At 39.1% G+C, this 24,268-nt stretch overlaps 1 long non-coding RNA gene across 1 annotated transcript; it reads left to right on the forward strand.

Moving 5' to 3' along the window:
- Positions 1-1,310: 1,310 nt before the first annotated feature.
- LOC117759022 lies at positions 1,311-14,742 on the forward strand. Its single transcript, XR_004613414.1, has 3 exons — positions 1,311-1,391; positions 1,479-1,480; positions 14,732-14,742. It is a non-coding gene; the product is annotated as an uncharacterized LOC117759022 (long non-coding RNA).
- The last annotated feature ends 9,526 nt before the right edge of the window (positions 14,743-24,268 follow it).

Below are 24,268 nucleotides of genomic sequence, written 5' to 3' on the forward strand. Positions count from 1 at the left end.
GTTTTGAAAACATTATTGTCATATTGCATACTATAAATTAAACCAAATTGATCTGATATTGTGGAGTAATGGTAGACAAATACATCCCTTGTTAATCTAAAGCATTCATAAATCAAAGTTCAATCATAAACCATCCTTAATTTGAAAGACAAAATCAAACTATCACACTCCAAAAATAGGGAAACTCTCAAAACTTAGAATTAATGTATAGTGAAGGTCCCACAATGGGCCTTTCACCCTGCACCCTACACTGTATCGTGTAGAACTATTTTATGGGCTGATTCGTGGTTTCTGTTAGTTTCCTTATACCATTACATTATCTGTTTATGTTTATATTTATATTGTAGCGTCCCTCAATGATGAGCTAAGCGTCTTGAACTGGTCTCACCAACCATGTATTCACATCCCAGGTAACTCAGGCTACAATGGGTCGTAGCCTGAGTACAAACAATAGAATATTAGCAAATGAATAGCATCCATTGTCTGTATCGACAGACTCCACATTCGCTGTCTCAGCACTCGGACTGTAAACCCAGATCGTTACAATATTTAAAAACAAAACAAAATAATCTACTTACCTGACAGAAGGATTATAACATCGTCGTCTTCCAAGCGCTGCATGTTTATGACGTAGCTTTGTGTTAAATGGACCGGAAAGTAAAAAAAACCTTTATTTACGACAGTCACACGACAGGTCCGCTCACGCATGCGCAATTGGGCCCGCCTCGGTATGAATGTAGTTGCGGGGACTTCTTAGATCCTTCGAATTAGAGGTGTAATCTATCATCAAATATTAATATCAAAGAACGTGAATAACATTCACGCTCACTGAACGACGCAACGCACGGACGATGATTCAAACAGCACGCTACGATGTGGTTTACGGCATGGCAGCGTTCACAGCAACCACCATAGCAACGATAAAAACGTTACATTACGACGATTTTTCTGGCGAGATCTAAAAAATATTCATGATAACTAATAAAATATAGATCGTAAGCATGAACTGGCTGAAGATTGTGGAAGCAAAGAGCATATTTCTTGCTAGAAATGGTGTCAGAATGTATTTTAATGCCCAAACTATATTATAAAATGACATTTTTATCTGAAAATATAAGGAATGTCCGCCATGTTTTCGTTTTCGCAGACGGGATCTTGAGAGTCACGTGACGTGGGCACAGGCCAATGCAAAACAATGGGCAGACAAAAACGAAGGTATCTCACAATCTGAGAGGCCAAATTGTGAGAATACTACGTTTTTCCAAGTGGACCAACGTAGGTGGTGTACGTTTTCTGATGAGACTGGGTTGCTTTGGATGACTCCTCCTCTGAAGAGGAAAACTTGGAGAGTAACTTCTCCACTGATGAAGAACTGTGACGGCTGTGATTAGGTAAACGTATGAATAACTCCGTTGCTGCACTGCTACTGTTGCTACTCCCTGGCAGCCTTAGGAAGGCCTTAGCTTGGTGTTGGGTAGCTGTTATATTTAGCATATTTAGTTTTTAGCTGCCTGTCTGACGTTTATCTTAAAAAAAACAATAAAAGGGAACCATCTTTATAATTCTAACACTATGGTTTGTTTGTGTCCTTCAGTTCATCTCAAGTGAATTTGTACCACTGCTCCACCTCCACACTCCCTCCTGCAGCCTCTGCTCCTGATGCTAACCTTCTGTCTCCATCACACCAAGCAGCAAACCTGGAGTGACAGAACTTTCTCCATAGCTTCCCCCTCCCTCTGGAACCCCCCTTTCCCAAACACATCAGAGAAGGCACTGTCCACTTTCAAATCACTAATCAAAACCTACTTATTCAGAACTACCGATCTATGATGTGTTTTTATAGTTGTAGTGTTTTTTGATTGTTTTTAACCTGTACAACATGACCTTGAGTATCTTAAAGTGCTCTAAATCTTTATTTTGCTCCACTTTTTTTGTACTTTTTAAACTCTTTTTTGCATGACCATTGTTGGTCATATCATTTCCAGCAACTGCCTTAATGTAATTTTTTAGCATAACAAATTACATTGATCATAACATATTGGGATTTCCTTGGACTTCTACACCATGTTATTAGCAGATAAGATGCTGATTGAGTTAATGCAGTGGATGCCCTGCTATAAGCAAAATAAACACACAAAAGGATCAAATGGATTTGAAGTATAATGGGCACATTACATTCTGTAGAGAGTACCTCAGTTACTGAAGTCAGAAAATAACTTTCTCCTTTATCTGAGGTTTCAGTCATTTATAGTCACAGCAAAGCACACAGCTCTGGTTGTCTAAGTGGCACCAATATCATATTGTTTCAGATGTGTAACATCATTGTTGTGCAATAATGCATTAAACGTGATACCATAAAATGGTGTGCCTTTCGGCATTCAATAAATTTGGTTATCAAAATAAAATATTGAATATTAATATTAAAAATATTAATATTAAATAATAACTTTAATTGATTAAAGTTACCTTGGGGCACCACCCTTCAAAGAAAGGGAAAAGATCGCCAATTTATTGATTAAGTCTCATAAAAGTACTAACGACAAATTTGGAACTCTGATTAACAATTAAATTAATAACTATAATCAAAATTACCATATAGATAGTTAGCTAAGTTGAAGGATATAGAATTCTTGACAGTGTAGAGGTTGGCAAAATTCACTTATGCAACATTAATGGAAAAACATTTGTGAAAGAAAAACATTTATTATGAATATAATAAAGTATAAAAACACAAATTACTAACGGTGTACATTTCAGTTTGGTGTGAAACGTTAGGAACGTATAGTATAGTATAGTATAGTGTGTATGTGTATACTAAGAAATTAGTGTGTACATGTGTGTATATGTACAGGTAGAGATATTTAAGAGAGAAAGACAGAAATTCTATTTTATTGAAGATCATAAATCAAGACTGGTTGAATCAATTAAATTAATAATACAATGAAAGTGGAGAGTAATAATATATATTTTTTTCCCCCTAATTTTGTCACATTGGTTGTTTATGTTATTCCAGGTTTAAGATGCCACGAGGCTCAAAAAAAGAGTGCTGGTTGGTAACCCCCCAAAAAACGAAACCACATCTGTTTTGGTAAGTGTTTAACGTCTGTAATTGAAGTTCACAAAATTAAGGCTTGAGATGTTTCTGTATAACTTTTTGAATTGACTGATTTTTTTTTTAGCTTGAAAAATTGCACACATTGGGGCACAGGGCTATTATATTCCACGCAAAACCAGGGGAAAAGTCTGTCACCTGGTTCACTCATGTCCTGCACCCCGAATTGACAGCCGTAAGATCTGGCTGAAAATGCCTTGATAGGATGAAGGCACTATATGAGGTGCTAATCCATGGGATAACCTAACTTGTGATAATTTGAAATCTCAACATATAGCTCAGTCTACTACAAAAACTCATAAACACCACATTTAAAGCATAGATCAAATTAAGTTGTATGGATGTATTTTATTAACATATATTGAAAATAATGAATTTGCTAGTATGCACCACAAAACATTACTTTGATAGTAATGTGTTTTTGTTCTATTGTTGGAGTAACCAGCATCCCTCCACTCACCAACTCTCCATCATCCCTGCCAACCAGCCACCCATCAGCCAACTGACCACTTGTCCTCTCAACCAACCCTCCACCAGTCCTGACATGCAGCCTCCCGTGCTATGTTGAATCAGGGTATGTTGTGGTGACATTTTTAGATAACGAACACATCCAGATCCAGAGATGTGTATGACGAATTTTTACTAAGGTGTTATACAAGTAAGTAATAGATAGGTCAGAGTAACTAACCTTGGAAATCTTCCTAAAGATGATTGCAGTTGGTGAACTTTTTTTCTACAATTGTCATGACATTACATCACAGAATTGCGAGATGCTGATCCATCCACAAACAGTTCAAAGTCTGGATTCTGCAATGGTGTTTCCTGTAAGTCTGGTCTGGGGGAACAAACTTAGGTTATTGTTACTACACGGTTGTGTTGTTCACCATCTCCTTCTGTTGGAAGAAGAGTAGCTGGGTTTAGAACATTACATCTTTTCACAGTGATGTTAGGCATTTCCAACAGAATAGCATGATAACGAAACCAGCGTGCAGCAGACAAATGAGATGTCTTTTGTTCCAACAAAATCATAGACACGGCATTTGGGACCAGCAGGGTGAGTGGGGAGTATCCTACTAAATCCCTGGATGCCATTACAGCCTACTATCCAGCGGAACTTGCCAAAGGATTGTTTAAGGATTTGGAACAGACGGAGCGCGTTGTTGTACGGTGACGTTGAAAACTTACAAATCTTGGATGAATCACCAATCATCAGGTTGTTATTTATCAAAAATATTCTTGACCGGAAAAATCGGAGTGTGCACTAGTGAATCCTTGCAAGGAACAATTACACCTGCCCTCAATAGAGAGTTGAAAACTGGTGTAATACCATCGATGGCTTTCTGTTTCAGTGGATATTGTCAGATTTTGGAGTGATAACCACAGGTTCCATGTTTGTAATTAAACCTACATCATGATTGGCTTGAGCCCTTGAAAGGTTGTTTGTATAATGTAAATATGCATGTGCATATTGGGCATCTGTATGTGTGTCTGGTACCAGTTGAACTTTCCTGAGTGTGTGAACAACAGATGTAAATCGTTTTCTATACACTTTCAAAAATGGATTATACTGAACTGCAGGATCTGATGTCTTTTCCCAAATGTCAGCATTGACACATTTTTTTATCCACGGCCCCAAATCTTGCCATTTATAATTTTTGTGTTTTGACAGCAAGACATGTGAGTGTGAACCAGGAACGTCAAAAAAGGTAACAGCCTCTGAATATCTGTGAAGGAACTAAACCATCTTTTTTCAAAATCTGCATCTTTCCCTTCGTGTACATGTAAGTGTAAATCTTCTGGATGCATATACGTGGGGTCTGTTCTCAGTGTAACTGAATGTGCCTTATCCACTAGATCACTGTTGATGGATGTGACAACAGATGAACAGAGCTTCCACTCATACACATATAGCAGTGAAGCAGCATTATACTTAATGCATGTGTAAATCTGTGGTGGATCAAGATCAGCTGTTCGGACCAATACGACTCCTGTTGGGGTGGAAACGAGAGAAATGCCCACAAGATACATTACATCTCTTCCCATCAAATTAATTGGACAACATGAGGATAGCAAAAATTAACACTTAAATTTTCCTGTGACGCTATCACTACATATTAAGGGAGTCGTGAATTTTTCAACCAATGTGTTTCCTGAAGCCCCCACAGATCTAACAACTCATCCGCTCATTTTAGGATGTGTGTCAAACATATCACTCTTGATGACTGAATGTGTTGCTCCTGAAACTACAAGGAATGTAATCTCTTTCCCTAGCACTGTGAGTGAGTGCGTTGGCATATGAGCATAAGCATCTGATTGATACTTGACATATGTTCCTATCATTAGTTTGTCTTTCTTTTCTAAAAAAGATTTTACTTGTCAGTGAGGCTTTATGCAGGTCAGTCTCTCTTTTCTTCTTGTTCTTCTTTTCTCCATGTTTAATTATCTTCTCCGCATGAACTTGTAATGGCAGATTTTGCATTTGTGTAATGTTTAATAGAAGAACAGATATGTATTTAGAAGAAGTAGATAACAAATGTGTTTCTGTGACTTACAAAAGTTGCAGAGGGGACTATAAGTGTTTATGGCCCCCACATGTGTGTCTTAGCAAATGCTTCACTGCAGGGGTTACTTAGTGTGTCTGATAGAGATGGGTGAGGGGAACTCTGCATTGTATACAGGACTGGGGTCTTTTGATGTTGTAAATCTAGATAGGGGATCTCAGAGACAGATTGTCTCACACCAGAAAGGCACACCAGGGGTCTGAGACGGAGATGTGAGACAGGAACTCTGCCCAACCTGGTCAGACATCAAGAGGCTGAAGAATACCTTTTGGCTCCTTGCGGGGAGGGGCTTCTGATTGTATAAGTGAAGTGATTCTCCTGTGCTCTGTGCTCATTCTATACACGTCACACTAGGTAGCTGTGTGGGGTGAGCCCACCTGCAGGTGTTTTGGTTGAACTTTCCTAGAGACAATGTTATGTGTGTATTATTATACAATAGAGTATCATTATTAAACAGAAACTGCCACCACAATTTTGGCGTTGTCGGCAGGATCACTCGTGTGAGCAGACACTCTGGATCTCAACGCTGAGGAAAGTCTGGGACTCATACCTCAACAAAATGAGGGCCGAAAGCTTGAGAGCCAGGAGTGCACTCACTGAGGTGATCCAACGGACCTGGTTTGGCAAACAAGCATTGTCTCTCGGGTAAGTAAAATTAAAATGTTTCGATCTTTAGGAAAAGGTCCAATGTTATGATCTTTAGGAAAAGATCCACATTTGTTATGACCTGGAAAAAGAGATTCACTCATTCATTGTATTGAGGGACAGACGTGTCTGCATGGCTAGGTTTTGGAAATCGGTGTAGGATCCATGAAGCTTCGTTTCGATCTTTAGGAGAAGGTCAAAAATATTATAAATAAGATTGGGCTCTGATGTCGGGCTCATGACTAGTAGTTATTATTAATATATAGTAATATTATTATTATTTTGCAATAGAGGTGTAGCTGGGACGGAAGGACCAAGGCCAGGTCCGGATCGTCTCAGTACAGCAATCTGTTGAAAATCTGGTAATTCCAGTACATTTTATACCTGCATGCGTGGTGCTAAAGAGAAGTGTGAATATGAGATTTCTCTAAGGCATTATATCAGGCAGAGTATTTTAAATGTATTAAGGAATCAAAAACGTAGGAACAATAATTGAGAAATTTGCCAAGTGATCAGGAATTACAAGAGGTAATTACAATTGACAACATTATATTGGAGATGGTTTTTATTGTTCCTTACAAAAGCATTTTTTGGAGGTTGGTTGAAGGTTAAAAGCATTTTGGTGTTGGTTGAAGGTTTAAGGTTACTAACACTAAAACACTAATAAACTAAAACTTAACAAATTTTGTTGATGATATGTGTGACTGTGAAAGAAGAAACATGTAGAATTTGATGAAACTAAACTGAGTATTTAAGCTGAGGATTTCAGCTGAGAAAGCGGAGGAGAAAAGAAAAAGAGAGGAATCTGAGAATCCTCGAACTGGAGAAAAAGGTGAGTATATGTTTAAATATATTTGGGGTATAATTGGGTTTTAAAGGCTAATAGTAAAAGGAAAAATAAACAACCTCATAATAAATCTTAAAATAAATTTTTAAGAGATAGAAACGATTTGGTTAAAAAATTAAATTAAGAGACTTTTAAGTTCTTTTCCCATATAAGCAGAACTTTATTTTCCAAATTTCGTATTCTGCTGAACAAACCAGAGTTTAAATTTATAAAATAAAAGTCGGGTTCACAATTGCTGAGACAACCTATTTGAGAAAATAGGTTTAAAAATAGAGAGGATGACTGTGTCTTTTCCGAGCATGGGAAGTTTGAGTTTAAATTATCTTTGGTAATTCAAAACTAAACTGCGTGTGAAAAGAGAAAAAGAATAAGAATGAAGTAGAGAGGACAAAGAAAAAAGGAAAATGAAAGTAGGGATATTTGTGCTGGATTGAAGAGTGTATGGATGTTGTTTAACTGAAGTGAATATGCAGGAACTGAAATAATCTCCAGTCTCAGTGTCTCCGACTAGATTCTGATCTGGACTCAGCTTCACCAAGAGGTGGGCAAGAGAATGCCCTGGGAAGCAGCGCACACAGTGCGATTGATTAGCGGTGAGCTGGGGACAGTGAAGGAATTCATCTGGTGAGGACACTGAGATGGAGAGAGAGAGTTTCAAGCACGTCACTAAAGTAAGAACACGGTTACACACACACCATGTGAATTAATGTTAGACATAGAACAGATGATTAAGATTGCTATTGACCATTGTGAGCTTAATCACATATAGAAACATCACATATATTTGTAGATTCAGGAACCGGAATCAGTTAATAAATGTGAAGAGTGATATTACTCCTAAAATGAATGTTGGATATCTCATAATGATTGGAGCAACAGGTACAACAGTGATAGAGAGATGCACTGTACAATTGCTATTTTTCATGATGTGGTTGAAGGGGATTTTTTAAGATTCATTTTTGTTGTTACCACACTGCCTGATACATTTTATGGGTAAAGATTTGATGTGTTCATTGAGTGGTATGTTAAATTTAAACACCGCAGGGCATTAGAGGTAACTGGAGTCTAAATAACATCTGCATTTGTTAGATAGAGAAAGGGGGATTTGACACTAGCATATCAATGGGAGGTCTAGACTCTTTTCTACTCTCTGGAAGTAACACCCTCTTGCGAAAGGCAGAGGCAGAGAGACTTCAGACAAATGTGAACATAGATGTTATTTTACTCAGAGAAGCGAACTATTAAGTAAGAGCAAACTAAGTTTAAGAAGGTTGTAGAGGATGTGAATTAAAGAAAGGATAAAGTAAGTTGGTTGTATTGAGATAGTAAACACTGTGTTGTCTTAGTAGTTTTGATAGACTCATTGGCTAAAAGATTTGTTAAAATATCAACTTTTGATTATAATACTACTGGAGGGGAAAAGACATTTAATACCAATAAGATATTTTTAAAGAGGGTTAAAGGTTAATCGCAAACGATTTTCCATAGTGATAAATGAAATTAGGAATGTTGAACTCATTCCTGAATGTGGTAAATTTTTTGATAAAATATATTACGATTTTTAGTTTTGGTGTAAACAGTAATGATATTCCTGAGTTGAAACAGGTACCGTCATGTTTGTGGACCGGGCACAAATATGTTTTGGGTCTGATCAAGGGATAAGACCCAACTAGAAAAGAATATCTGAATCCTCGTATGGAATATGTAAAGATTGTCTGTTAACACACTACTTTTTTTTTCCTGTAAGGAAAAACAAAGGAAGCAGAGCTTCAAATAATATTTTAGAGTTTCGACAACTGCTGAGAGAGCTGTGATATTTGATGTGTGATATGTGACGCTGTGATATATGACTTTACTGGTGCCAATATGCTGATAGGATGATTTTGCTTGAGCAAAATACCTCCCACCTTTTAACAACCAGGTGGCTCAGATATGGGACAGTATTGCCTTAGATGATAGACATCACTATTTAGAGATGCAATGTTTTTAACTATGCGACTCTCTTCCCTACATCAGTAGGGATAGCCACATGATTGCGTAGCAGTTTTCTTAACTAAAGAGAAAAAAGTTTTTTTTTCTCTTAGTTTAGATTAGATTTAAAAGATGAACAGCTGATTATGCAGAGGTGATAGTTGTTTGGTGATAAGTTCAGCATCAAAGGATGCAGCAACTGAGATAACCAAGTGGGTTTACGACTGTGTGATACAATAGAGGCTAAACCACTCCCATCACACTATTGTGCATTGACTGAAGAATGCAAATATGCTAGTGACAAGAGTGTCAAGAGCAACACTAATAGCAGGCTATTAGTGTTGCTCTTTGCATGGGGGTGGCATGTGATTTTGGTAGAGTTGATTATTCAATCAGATAGGAGATTCATGAACCTATTTCACTTCACACTGTGTTATCATGCAAACTATGCAGTCTGCAAATGAGGAGTGCGTATTAAAGATTTTTAATGATTAACATTTAATGTAGATTATAGGAGCTATAAACAAGGGTCAATCGCAATTAAATAATTTTTTTAAGAATACAGATTTAATTTAATAAGTTTAAGAAGTAAACTGTTTGGTAGATAACAGTTTGTTTGGTGGCTGACAGACTTTTGATGTGAGTCAGATGGACGATTTTGTTTAACCTATGTATGTTTCTTCATTGGTTTGAATTGACTGTAGTCAGTGTGTCAAAAGGGAGGAATATAGATATAGATATATTGGGTGTACAAAAACAACACTCTAAACAATACTCAATAAAAAATTTTTTATCTGAGTCGTGTAATTGAATTACAATTAAAAGAAATCCAGATTCCACAAAGTGAACAATCCACCACCAAACAAACAGTTTGATCATTTATAGAGGAATTTGATAAAGATTAAATTGAATTAAGTAAGTTAGATAAATAAATAAATACTGTCTTGTTCTTGTTGACATGTATGCTATGCAAGTAGAAGCTTTCCCCACATCTAAACAGGATTCTTCAGCAGTGGCGCAGACACTGCTCGGAGAACTCATTCCACATTGGGAAATTCCGAAAAAGATGTCCACTGATAATGGTACCCCATTTGTAAGCACAGCTTTAAGGATGCTGGTGAGTATGGGTATCGACACGAGGCAACATCGTGCCTATCATCCCGCCAGTGGCGGGCAGTGGAAAGAAACAAACAGTGGAAAGAGACAACAGCACATTGAAAAACGAACTGGTAGATATTGTGTAAACCTGTCCCCTGTACTCTTTAATATCCACAGGCAGGTGATGGACTCCCTACCGAAATCCATAGACAGGGAAACTGCATGATCTGAGACCAGGAGACTGGATTGTGGTGAAGGACGTGAGGAGGAAACCAGGAGAGCACGTCGATGGAACGAGTGCAAACCAAGTGCCTCTCACCACACAGACGGAAGTGAAGGTCACCTGGAGACATGCAAGCCATTGAAGGAGGATTTCCGGAGCCACGAGTGGATTCTACAGGACGGAGCGTGCGTTGTGTCAGTGTGCGAGCCTTCAGCCTTCAATTGTTTCGTGTTTGCAAGCAAGGAGAGGTGTGGAAATGATTAGGGCCACACGTCTCTAATCTCAAGAAGAGGCAACACTTTGAAGAGGGGGTTGGCGAGGGGCACTGCTGATACAATAGCGCCGAAGGGGGAAAACAACGACACCTGATGGGACGACTGGGATGCAGTTCGAGGGAAAAGATGGTTTCCCTGTTCATGAACACCGTCATCGTCGTCCTGCCACCAATAATATGGCATGTGAAACCTTGGCAGGAAGAAAAACACGAAATATAACCTGAGCATCAAAGTCAGAACAAAAGGAGAACTCATGTTCGACTTCCCTGATGAACTGACAAAGCCTGGAGAATGCATGGTTTGAGACCATGAAAACATCAGAGACCCAAGCTCACTTACAGATTCAACTCATTGTGTGTAATCAAGAGATAAGAGTTCCACAGTGTGAGTGTCTCCAGATGAAAGGTTTTGGAGGACTTGCCCCGGGGGGGGGGGAGCACTGTGAAGAACACACACAAACAGATGAGTTTGCTCTGGAGATGGAAGATTAACATCTTTAGAGGGGGGCTGGGTTTTCAACTCTTTCTCCCACTATCTAGAGTCAGGAATGACTCTGCATCACAGGATGGCTTTGAGAAAAGATGCTAGCCAAGAAGGTGTTTGTCACATAATCAGGACGAATTGTGGCACATACACAGTGAACATTTTTGACAATATGATGCATATCGTTTCAAATTTTAAATGACCTATTGTCCAGAGAAAGAACACGGACACTCAGATTCCTGAAGGGCGGAATTGATGGTCACGCCTACTTTTGAATGATTGCAAAATATGTTATTGAAGTTTGTTGAAACCTATTTGGATTTTCATGTGTGTACTAGTGTTGTTGAACTGTTGTATTGTCTTTTGAGTTTAAGACTATGGTTATTTCCTTAATCAAGTCTATGATTGGACGATATGTTCAACTTCCTGAAACTCATCTATCCGGGATGTTTCCCTTCCAGGATGATGAGATGGTATAAAGATGTATAAAGGATATTGAGCCTTTTAGGCTCAAAGGGGGAATTGTAATGGCAGATTTTGCATTTGTGTAATGTATAATAGAAGAACAGATATGTATTTAGAAGAAGTAGATAACAAATGTGTTTCTGTGACTTACAAAAGTTGCAGAGGGGACTATAAGTGTTTATGGCCCCCACATGTGTGTCTTAGCAAATGCTTCACTGCAGGGGTGTTACTTAGTGTGTCTGATAGAGATGGGTGAGGGGAACTCTGCATTGTATACAGGACTGGAGTCTTTTGATGTTGTAAATCTAGATAGGGGATCTCGGAGACAGATTGTCTCACACCAGAAAGGCACACCAGGGGTCTGAGACGGAGATCTGAGACAGGAACTCTGCCCAACCTGGTCAGACATCAAGAGACTGAAGAATACCTTTTGGCTCCTCGCGGGGAGGGGCTTCTGATTGTATAAGTGAAGTGATTCTCCTGTGCTCTGTGCTCATTCTATACACGTCACACTAGGTGGCTGTGTGGGGTGAGCCCACCTGCAGGTGTTTTGGTTGAACTTTCCGAGAGACAATGTTATGTGTGTATTATTATACAATAGAGTATCATTATTAAACAGAAACTGCCACCACAAACTGGATGTGCTTTTATTTAGCTAAGTTTTCCTGATACCCACTGGATGCCTGTGCGTTTTAACAGGCTGGCAACATCAGGTCACTTCAACCATCGCGGTTTGGGCTGGATCTTGTCACGGTCCATAATGCCCGCTTGTCTGGTGCGAGGTGAAGAGAGGAGTTGCGGGTCTGGAACGTTATTAGGTGGAGAAGGTTGTGGAGCCTGGGCTCCTGCCTGTGGAACATCCGCTTGTGGTGGAGCTTGGTGTTGCTCAGGTTGTCGTCTTCTCGGCGGGGCAGAGTCGAGGTCGGAATCCTGCATTTTGAGACACAGACACTTGTGAGGAGTTATCTGTCCCTGCCAGTGTTTGTTTTCTGTCCCTTTGATGCAATACTTCTAACCACATTCCGCACACCTTCCCATCTGCCTGAAATGTAAGTTCAACTTTTCTGACCTGACTTACTTTTTCTTTCTCTTCTAGCTTCAGTCTCAACTGTTTTAGCTGCCTTATACTAAAACTTCCCCCAGTTGGAAACCCACATTCTTTCATTCAGACTTGTATCAGACTTAGTGCTGTGTCACCATAATTCCTCCACATGAAGTTCATGTTAGGATTACTCAGATCAGTTCCACTATCCAAATCTTTTTTTCATTTTTTTTTCAACTTCTGTTTATTGGAGTTTTACATGGATAATTCACAGTCAACATTTGAAATACATCCTACATAACTCCCTTCCCATGTGCCCTCCCCTCACCCCAACCCAGCATCCCCTTGACAGACACACCACCAAATATTTAAATAAACGTCTGTATACAATGTTGAGTAAATAACACACAAAACAAAAACAATGAATAAATAAACATGTAATGTACACTCCTTATAAAACTAAGTACATCAGCACTGTGCTATACCAAAGGAATTATGAATCCTCCCAGTCTGTTATTTGGGTTAAATTGTCATAGTATGCAAGAAAAGGCCTCCATACCCTTTCAAATGTATCTGTAACTCCCCTCAGTGTATATTTAATCTTTTCAAGCTTCAAATAGAACATGATCTCTTTAAGCCATCTTGTATGAGATGGTGGCACCGGCCTCTTCCAGTTAAGGAGGATAAGGAGCCGAGCTAACAGAGTGGTAAAGGCAATCACAACATGCATGCCAACCGGCCATACTGTGCCTTCGGGCATCACCCCAAAGAGTGCAATTACAGGTTGAGGTTCAATCGTCATGCCATAGATGTCACTAAGCGATCCAAAGATTTTCTCCCAATATGTTTGGAGGCTCGAGCACAGCCAAAACATGTGTAGCCAGGTTGCAGTGGCTAGCTTACATCGGTCACATGTAGGATCAGTATTAGGGTATATTCTTGCTAATTTCTCCTTGGTGAAATGGAGATGATGAACTATCTTAAACTGTATTAGACCGTGCCTGGCACAGGGGGAGGAGGATTGAACCCGGCCAAGGTTTGAAGCCCACTGACCATCAGCAAATGACAGGCCTAGGTCTTGTTCCCAAAGTGTCCTTAAGTTATTCAGAGACTGTGGGTTTATCGCTTCAATTTCCCCATAAATCCGGGAGATGGCGCCCTTGAGACCAGCATTAAATCCTAGGAGACTATCTAAGGGCATGCTTGGGGGTTGCGCAGGGAAAGGATGGTAACCCCTTTGTACAAAGTGCCTAATCTGTAGGTATCGAAAAAAATGGGAACGGGGCAACGCATACCTCCCTGACAATTGAGCAAATGAAGCGAACACCTTGTTAACATATAGATCCTTAACAAGTCTAATCCCATTGCCATGCCAGGCCCGAAAGGCCAGATCTGACTTGGAAGGGGTGAAAAGATGATTTGCAAGAATAGGAGCCTGTATTGATGCGCTCTGCAGGCCAAAATGCTTCCGAAATTGTACCCAGATCTTCAAAGTATGGGCAACTACAGGGTTTTTGAAAGAACCAGAGTTAAGAGGTAAAGGAGCTGTGACCAGTGAGTGGAGTTGCAATTTAAAAGATTCAAATTTAACCCAAGCAGGAGCTTCCACATCTGCACCACTATTAGCCCACATTATGACCTTTTGAACATTGCAGGCCCAGTAATAGTGAAGAAAATTAGGCATTGACATTCCTCCTAACTTTTTCGGCCTTTGTACAAAGGTTCTGCGAATACGGGGGCCTTTCCATCCCATATAAATGCAAATAGTATTTAGTCCAGTGTAAAAAAACGTTTTTTAGGAATGAAAATCTGAATACATTGATACAAATACAGAAACCTAGGAAGAACATTCATCTTGATTAGGTTAATCCGGCCAGCTAATGATAAGGGTAATGTGCGCCAGCGGTTTATGTCCTGCCTGCATCGATCCAATAATGGTGTGAAGTTTAGTTTATATAACTTGTGAAAAGACTGCGGCACCACCACCCCAAGGTATTTAAAATGGGAAGACACTCTCTTGAATGGGAAGGCTGTTGCCGGGATATCGAGAGCTGCTTTGTTTATGGGATAAAGTTCGCTTTTTTCTAAATTCAGTTTGTAACCTGAAAACTTTCCAAATCATTCTAAGGTAGACAGGACGTGCGGCAAAGAATATACTGGGTGAGCAATGTACGGAAGTAAATCATCGGCATAAAGCGAGAGCTTGTGTGTTGTGTCCCCTCGAGTTATCCCTTCAATTGCCTGGCATTGGCGAATAGAAGCCGCAAGCGGTTCAATCGCCAGAGCAAAAAGCAGGGGACTCATAGGACAGCCCTGTCTCGTGCCTCTATGTAGTGGGAAATATTTTGAGTGAGAGTCATTAGTATGGACAGAGGCTAAGGGAGAGGCGTACAACAATTTAACCCAGGAGATAAAATCATCACCAAAGCCAAATTTCCTCATGGTCATAAATAAATATTCCCACTCCACCCGGTCGAACGTGTGGTGGCAGTTTCTGTTTAATAATGATACTCTATTGTATAATAATACACACATAACATTGTCTCTCGGAAAGTCCAATTCTAACACCTGCAGGTGGGCTCACCCCACACAGCCACCTAGTGTAACATGTATAGAATGAGCACAGAGCACAGGAGAATCACTTCACTTATACAATCAGAAGCCCCTCCCTGCGAGGGGCCAAAAGGTATTCTTCAGCCTCTTGATGTCTGACCAGGTTGGGCAGAGTTCCTGTCTCAGATCTCCGTCCCAGACCCCTGGTGTGACTTCTAGTGTGAGACAATCTGTCTCCGAGATCCTCTATCTTCATTTACAACATCAAAAGACCCCAGTCCTGTATACAATGCAGAGTTCCCCTCACCCATCTCTATCAGACACACTAAATAACCCCTGCAGTGAAGCATTTGCTAAGACACACATGTGGGGGCCATAAACACTTCCTTCTGCAACTTCCGTAGTTAAGTCACAGAAAACACATTTGTTATCTACTTCTTCTAAATACATATCTGTTCTTCTATTAAACATTACACAAATGCAAAATCTGCCATTACAATTCCCCCTTTGAGCCTAAAAGGCTCAATATCCTTTATACATCTTTATACCATCTCATCATCCTGGAAGGGAAGCATCCAGGATGATGAGTTTCAGGAAGTTGAACATATCGTCCAATCATAGACTTGATTACGGAAATAACCATAGTCTTAAACTCAAAAGACAATACAACAGTTCAACAACACTAGTACACACATGAAAATCCAAATAGGTTTCAACAAACTTCAATAACATATTTTGCAATCATTCAAAAGTAGGCGTGACCATCAATTCCGCCCTTCAGGAATCTGAGTGTCCTTGTTCTTTCTCTGGACAATAGGTCATTTAAAATTTGAAACGATATGCATCATATTGTCAAAAATGTTCACTGTGTATGTGCCACAATTCGTCCTGATTATGTGACAAACACCTTCTTGGCTAGCATCTTTTCTCAAAGCCATTCTGTGATGCAGAGTCATTCCTGACTCTAGATAGTGGGAGAAAGAGTTGAAAACCCAGCCCCCCTCTAAAGATGTTAATCTTCCATCTCCAGAGCAAACTCATCTGTTTGTGTGTGTTCTTCACAGTGCTCCCCCTGGGGCAAGTCCTCCAAAACCTTTCATCTGGAGACACTCACACTGTGGAACTCTCATCTCTTGATTGCACACAATGAGTTGAATCTGTAAGTGAGCTTGGGTCTCTGATGTTTTCATGGACTCAAACCATGCATTCTCCAGGCTTTGTCAGTTCATCAGGGAAGTCGAACATGAGTTCTCCTTTTGTTCTGACTTTGATGCTCAGGTTATATTTCGTGTTTTTCTTTCTGCCAAGGTTTCACATGCCATATTATTGGTGGCAGGACGACGATGACGGTGTTCATGAACAGGGAAACCATCTTTTCCCTCGAACTGCATCCCAGTCGTCCCATCAGGTGTCGTTGGTTTCCCCCGTCGGCGCTATTGTATCAGCAGTGCCCCTCGCCAACCCCCTCTTCAATGTGTTGCCTCTTCTTGAGATTAGAGACGTGTGGCCCTAATCATTTCCACACCCCTCCTTGCTTGCAAACACGAAACAATTGAAGGCTGAAGACTCGCACACTGACACAACGCACGCTCCGTCCTGTAGAATCCACTCGTGGCTCCGGAAATCCTCCTTTGCATGTCTCCAGATTGACCTTCACTTCCGTCTGTGTGGTGAGAGGCACTTGGTTTGCACTCGTTCCATCGGCGTGCTCTCCAGACTTTCCTTCTCACGTCCTTCACCACAATCCAGTCTCCTGGTTTCAGATCACGCAGTTCCCTGTCTATGGATTTCGGTAGGGCATCCTTCACCTGCCTGTGGATATTAAAGAGTACAGGGGACAGGTTTACACAATATCTACCAGTTCGTTTTTCAATGTGCTGTTGTTTCTTTCCACTGCGCCGCCACTGGCGGGATGATAGGCACGATGTTGCCTCGTGCCGATACCCATACTCACCAGCATCCTTAAAGCTGTGCTTACAAATGGGGTACCATTATCAGTGGACATCTTTTTGGAATTTCCCAACGTGGAATGAGTTCTCCGAGCAGTGTCTGCGCCACTGCTGAAGAATCCTGTTTAGATGTGGGGAAAGCTTCTACTTGCATAGCATACATGTCAACAAGAACAAGACAGTATTTATTTATTTAACTTACTTAATTCAATTTAATCTTTCTCAAATCCCTCTATAACTGATCAAACTGTTTGTTTGGTGGTGGATTGTTCACTTTGTGGAATCTGGATTTCTTTACCTATTTTATTTGTAATTCAATTACACGACTCAGATAAAAAAAGTATTTATTGAGTATTTTTTAGAGTGTTCTTTTTATACACCCAATATATCTATATCTAATTTCTTATGGAACTCCTCCCTTTTGACACACTGACTACAGTCAATTCAAACCAATGAAGAAACATACATAGGTTAAACAAAATCGTCCATCTGACTCACATCAAAAGTCTGTCAGCCACCAAACAAACTGTTATCTACCAAACAGTTTACTTCTTAAACTTATTAAATTAAATCTGTATTCTTAAAAAAATTATTTAATTGCGATTGACCCTTGTTTATAGCTCCTATAATCTACATTAAATGTTAATCATTAAAAATCTTTAATACGCACTCCTCATTTGCAGACTGCATAGTTTGCATGATAACACAGTGTGAAGTGAAATAGGTTCATGAATCTCCTATCTGATTGAATAATCAACTCTACCAAAATCACATGCCACCCCCATGCAAAGAGCAACACTAATAGCCTGCTATTAGTGTTGCTCTTGACACTCTTGTCACTAGCATATTTGCATTCTTCAGTCAATGCACAATAGTGTGATGGGAGTGGTTTAGCCTCTATTGTATCACAGTCGTAAACCCACTTGGTTATCTCAGTTGCTGCATCCTTTGATGCTGAAACTTATCACCAAACAAATCCACTTCTGCATAATCAGCTGTTTCTCTTTTAAATCTAAATCTAATCTAGGAGAAAAACCTTTTCTTTTTTATTAGTTAAGAAAAACTGCTACGCAATCATGTGGCTCTCCCTACTGATGTAGGGAAGAGAGTCGCATAGTTAAAAAAAACATTGCATCTCTAAATAGTGATGTCTATCATCTAAGGCAATACTGTCCCATATCTGAGCCACCTGGTTGTTAAAAGGTGGGAGGTATTTTGCTCAAGCAAAATCATCGTATCAGCATATTGGCACCAGTAAAGTCATATATCACAGCGTCACATATCACACATCAAATATCACAGCTCTCTCAGCAGTTGTCGCAACTCTAAGACATTGTTTGAAGCTCTGCTTCCTTTGTTTTTCCTTACAGGAAAAAAGTAGTGTGTTAACAGACGATCTTTACATATTCTACACGAGGATACAGATATGCCTTTCTATTTGGGTCTTATCCCTTGATCAGACCCAAAACATATTTGTTACCGGTCCACAAACATGACGGTACCTGTTTCAACTCAGGAATATCATTAATGTTTACACCAAAACTAAAAATATTAATACATTTTATCAAAAGATTTACCACATTCAGGAATGAGTTCAACACTCCTAATTTCATTTATCACTTTGGAAAATCGTTTGAGATTAACCTTTAACCCTCTTTTAAAATATTTTATTGGTATTAAATGTCTTTTCCCCTCCAGTAGTATTATAATCAAAAGTTGATATTTTAACAAATCTTTTAGTCAATGAGTCTATCAAAACTACTAAGACAACACAGTGTTTACTATCTCAATACAACCAACTTACTTTATCCTTTCTTTAATTCACATCCTCTACAACCTTCTTAAACTTAGTTTGCTCTTACTTAATAGTTCGCTTCTCTGAGTAAATAACATCTATGTTCACATTTGTCTGAAGTCTCTCTGCCTCTGCCTTTCGCAAGAGGGTGTTACTTCCAGAGAGTAGAAAAGAGTCTAGACCTCCCATTGATATGCTAGTGTCAAATCCCCCTTTCTCTATCTAACAAATGCAGATGTTATTTTAGACTCCAGTTACCTCTAATGCCCTGCGGTGTTTAAAATTTAACATACTACTCAATGAACACATCAAATCTTTACCCATAAGATTTATCAGGCAGTGTGGTGACAACAAAAATGAATCTTAAAAAAAATCCCCTTCAACCACATCATGAAAAAATAGCAATTGTACAGTGCATCTCTCTATCACTGTTGTACCTGTTGCTCCAATCATTATGAGATATCCAACATTCATTTTAGGAGTAATATCACTCTTCACATCTATTAACTGATTCCGGTTCCTGAATCTACAAATATATGTGATGTCTCTACCACTCACTGTGATTTGTGTGTTCGGGCATTAGTTTATACACATCATTGTGAAAATATTTAGCATAAAGTACAGTAGGCCTCTCTCTACTGATCTTCTGATCAAGCTCACAATGGTCAATAGCAATCTTAATCATCTGTTCTATGTCTAACATTAATTCACATGGTGTGTGTGTAACCGTGTTCTTACTATAGTGACGTGCTTGAAACTCTCTCTCTCCATCTCAGTGTCCTCACCAGATGAATTCCTTCACTGTCCCCAGCTCACCGCTAATCAATCGCACTGTGTGCGCTGATTTCCAGGGCATTCTCTTGCCCACCTCTTGGTGGAGCTGAGTCCAGATCAGAATCTAGTCGGAGACACTGAGACTGGAGATTATTTCAGTTCCTGCATATTCACTTCAGTTAAACAACATCCATACACTCTTCAATCCAGCACAAATATCCCTACATTCATTTTTCCTTTTTCTTTCTCCTCTCTACTTCGTTCTTATTCTTTTTATTTCTCTTTTCACACGCAGTTTAGTTTGAGTTACCAAAGATAATTTAAACTCAAACTTCCCATGCTCCGAAAAGTCATCCTCTCTATTTTTAAACCTATTTTCTCAAATAGGTTGTCTCAGCAATTGTGAACCCGACTCTTATTATATAAATTTAACTCTGCTCTGTTCAGCAGAATACGAAATTTGGAAAATAAAGTTCTGCTTATATGGGAAAAGAACTTAAAAGTCTCTTAATTTAATTTTTTAACCAAATCGTTTCTATCTCTTAAAAAATATATTTTAAGATTTGTTATGAGGTTGTTTATTTTTCCTTTTACTATTAGCTTTTAAAACCCAATTATACCCCAAATATATTTAAACATATACTCACCTTTTTTTTTCTCCAGTTCGAGGATTCTCAGATTCCTCTCTTTTTCTTTTCTCCTCTGCTTTCTCAGCTGAAATCCTCAGCTTAAATACTCAGTTTAGTTTCATAAAATTCTACATGTTTCTTCTTTCACAGTCACACATATCCATCAACAAAATTTGTTAAGTTTTAGTTTATTAGTGTTTTAGTGTTAGTAACCTTAAACCTTCAACCAACACCAAAATGCTTTTGTAAGGAACAATAAAACCCATCTCCAATATAATGTTGTCAATTGTAATTACCTCTTGTAATTCCTGATCACTTGGCAATTTCTCAATTATTGTTCCTAAGTTTTTTGATTCCTTAATACATTTTAAATACTCTGCCTGATATAATGCCTTAGAGAAATCTCATATTCACACTTCTCTTTAGCACCACGCATGCAGGTATAAAATGTACTGGAATTATCAGATTTTTCACAGATTGCTGTACTGAGACGATCCGGACCTGGCCTTGGTCCTTCCGTCCCAGCTACACCTCTATTGCAAAATAATAATATTACTATATATTAATAATAACTACTAATCATGAGCCCGACATCAGAGCCCAATCTTATTTATAATATTTTTGACCTTTTCCTAAAGATCGAAACTGAAGCTTCATGGATCCTACACCGATTTCCAAAACCTAGCCGTGCAGACACGTCTGTCCCTCAATACAATGAATGAGTGAATCTCTTTTTTCTGGATCTTTTCCTAAAGATCATAACATTGGACCTTTTCCTAAAGGTCATAACATTTGTGGATCTTTTCCTAAAGATCATAACATTGGACCTTTTCCTAAAGGTCATAACATTTTAATTTTACTCACCCGAAAGACAATGCTTGTTTGCCAAACCAGGTCCGTTGGATCACCTCAGTGAGTGCACTCCTGGCTCTCAAGCATTCGGCCCTCATTTGTTGAGGTATGAGTCCCAGACTTTCCTCAGCGTTGAGATCCAGAGTGTCTGCTCACACGAGTGATCCTGCCGACAACGCCAAAATTGTGGTGGCAGTTTTTGTTTAATAATGATACTCTATTGTATAATAATACACACATAACATTGTCTCTTGGAAAGTTCAACTAAAACACCTGCAGGTGGGCTCACCCCACACAGCCACCTAGTGTGACGTGTACATAATGAGCACAGAGCACAGGAGAATCACTTCACTTATACAATCAGAAGCCCCTCCCCGCGAGGAGCCAAAAGGTATTCTTCAGCCTCTTGATGTCTGACCAGGTTGGGCAGAGTTCCTGTCTCAGATCTCCGTCCCAGACCCCTGGTGTGACTTCTGGTATGAGACAATCTGTCTCTGAGATCCCTTATCTAGATTTACAACATCAAAAGACCCCAGTCCTGTATACAATGCAGAGTTCCCCTCACCCATCTCTATCAGACACACTAAATAACCCCCTGCAGTGAAGCATTTGCTAAGACACAATTGTGGGGGCCATAGACACTTATAGTCCCCTCTGCAACTTTTGTAAGTCACAGAAACACATTTGTTATCTACTTCTTCTAAATACATATCTGTTCTTCTATTAAACATTACACAAATGCAAAATCTGCCATTACAATACCCATACTCACCAGCATCCTTAAAGCTGTGCTTACAAATGGGGTACCATTACCAGTGGACATCTCTTTGGAATTTCCCAACGTGGAATGAGTTCTCCGAGCAGTGTCTGCGCCACTGCTGAAGAATCCTGTCTAGATGTGGGGAAAGCTTCTACTTGCATAGCATACATGTCAACAAGAACAAGACAGTATTTATTTATTTCCCTAACTTACTCAATTCAATTGAATCTATATCAAATCCCTCTATAAATGATCAGTTTGTTTGATGGTGAATGTTCATTTTGTGGAATCTGGATTTCTTCACCTATTTTATTTGTAATTCAAATTACACGACTGATAAAATATTTTTTATTGAGTATTGTTTAGAGTGTTCTTTTTGTACACCCAATATATCTGTATCTAATTTCTTACATATGGAATTCCTCCCTTTTGACACATCGACACCAGTCATGTGTCAATTCTACCTAATGAAGAAACATACGTAGGTTAAACAATATCATCCATGTGACCCACATCAAAAGTCTGTCAGCCACCAAACAAACTGTTATCCATCAAACAGCTTACTCCTTAAACTTATTAAATAAAATCTGTATTCTTAAAAAAATGTATTTGATTGCGATTGACCCTTGTTTACAGCTCCTATAATCTACATTAAGTGTTAATAATTAAAAATCTTTAATATGCACTCCATATTTGCAGACTGCATACAGTTTGCATGATAACACAGTATCTATCAGAACTGTAATGGCTGTTTTTATTCTTGTGTAATGATTAATGGATGAAACAGACATGTATGTTGAAAGAGGAATGAACAGATGTGGTTCTCGTGGGTCTAACTAACTTTATGAGTGTTGTTTAAAGGTAGTAGATGTTTATGACCTTCCTCCTTTTGTTTGACACTTAGCAAATGATCACTGCAGGGGTCACTCAAGGGGGTTTGATCAGAGGGGTGCAGGGATTCCTTACGTGTATACAGGAAGGGGGTCTTTTGTGTTGTAAACGAAGATAAGGGACCTCTGAGACAGATGGTACATGAAAGGGGTCACTCCAGGGGGCTGAGACAGAGATGGAGACACGATGTCTATACACCTTGATCATAGATCAAAGAAGTTTATTGATAACCTTTTGCTTCTCTAGGGGAGGGGCTTGTAGTGTATAAAGATGTTCATTCTCCTCTAAGTCTTTGCTCATTGTATGATGTCCTTCCGGTGATTTGTACTCTGAGTCCACCTGCAGGTGTAAATTAAACTTACCAGAGAGACAACTGTATGATTTGTGCTTGACTTTACAGAAATTCCCATGACAATTTGGCGTTGTTGGCAGGGTCACTCGTGTGAGAGGACGCTCTGGATCTCATTGCTGAAGGTGACAAATGCTCAAAGAGTCTAATACTCTGACCTCAACCTCCCTAAACAGTTTGGAGAAGTGGGGGGCTTGATGCTGGAGAACCGGGAGTACTCTCACTGAAGTGATCTGGCGAACCAAGTACGGCAGGCAGCAGTGTCTTTCTGGTAAGCGAAATTTTTTCTAGTTAGGATCCTTAGGAAAAGGGCCAAGGGAAAAAGATTCACTCATTCATTGTATTGAGGGACAGACGTGTCTGCATGGCAAGGTTTTGGAAATCGGTGTAGAATCAAGGAAGCTTCATGTTTCGATCTTTAGGAAAAGGTCAAAAAGGTATACATTGTAGGATATAAGTGTAAATATTGGAGTGTTTATTAATTTAAACACACTTTTAAGATTGGGCTCAGACGTCGGGCTCATGATAATTATAACTGTTGTAAAAAGTAATGGTATTTTCAAGTGTTTAAAGACCTGCATGCGTAGGACTAAAGAGAAGTGTGTCTAGAGGGTTTGAATGATATTTCTCTGAAAGTATTATGATGCAGGCGGGGTATTTAAAAATGTATTAAGTAAGAGAAATAAAAACTTTTTTTTTAAAAAAAAAAAAAAAAGAGGGGAAAGAGAGGAGTTTTCTAAAAACCTCCTATTAGGAAAAAGTAACTACGTAAGAGATAGAATTGGGTTTGTTAAAGCTAATAATAAAAGAAGATAATCTTAAAACAAAACTCAAATAAAAAAAAAATAATAATAAATAGATAAAAATAAAAGTTAAGTTAAATAGGATTTAGCGACATTATAAATTCTTCTCCCATATCAATAGGACTTGGGTCCGCAAAGTAAAAAAAAAAAAAAAAAAAAAAAGAGGGGAGTCAAGTCACAGCCGTTTGAAA

Source organism: Hippoglossus hippoglossus, unplaced genomic scaffold (assembly GCF_009819705.1).
Source record: "Hippoglossus hippoglossus isolate fHipHip1 unplaced genomic scaffold, fHipHip1.pri scaffold_65_arrow_ctg1, whole genome shotgun sequence".
Taxonomy (NCBI): domain Eukaryota; kingdom Metazoa; phylum Chordata; class Actinopteri; order Pleuronectiformes; family Pleuronectidae; genus Hippoglossus; species Hippoglossus hippoglossus.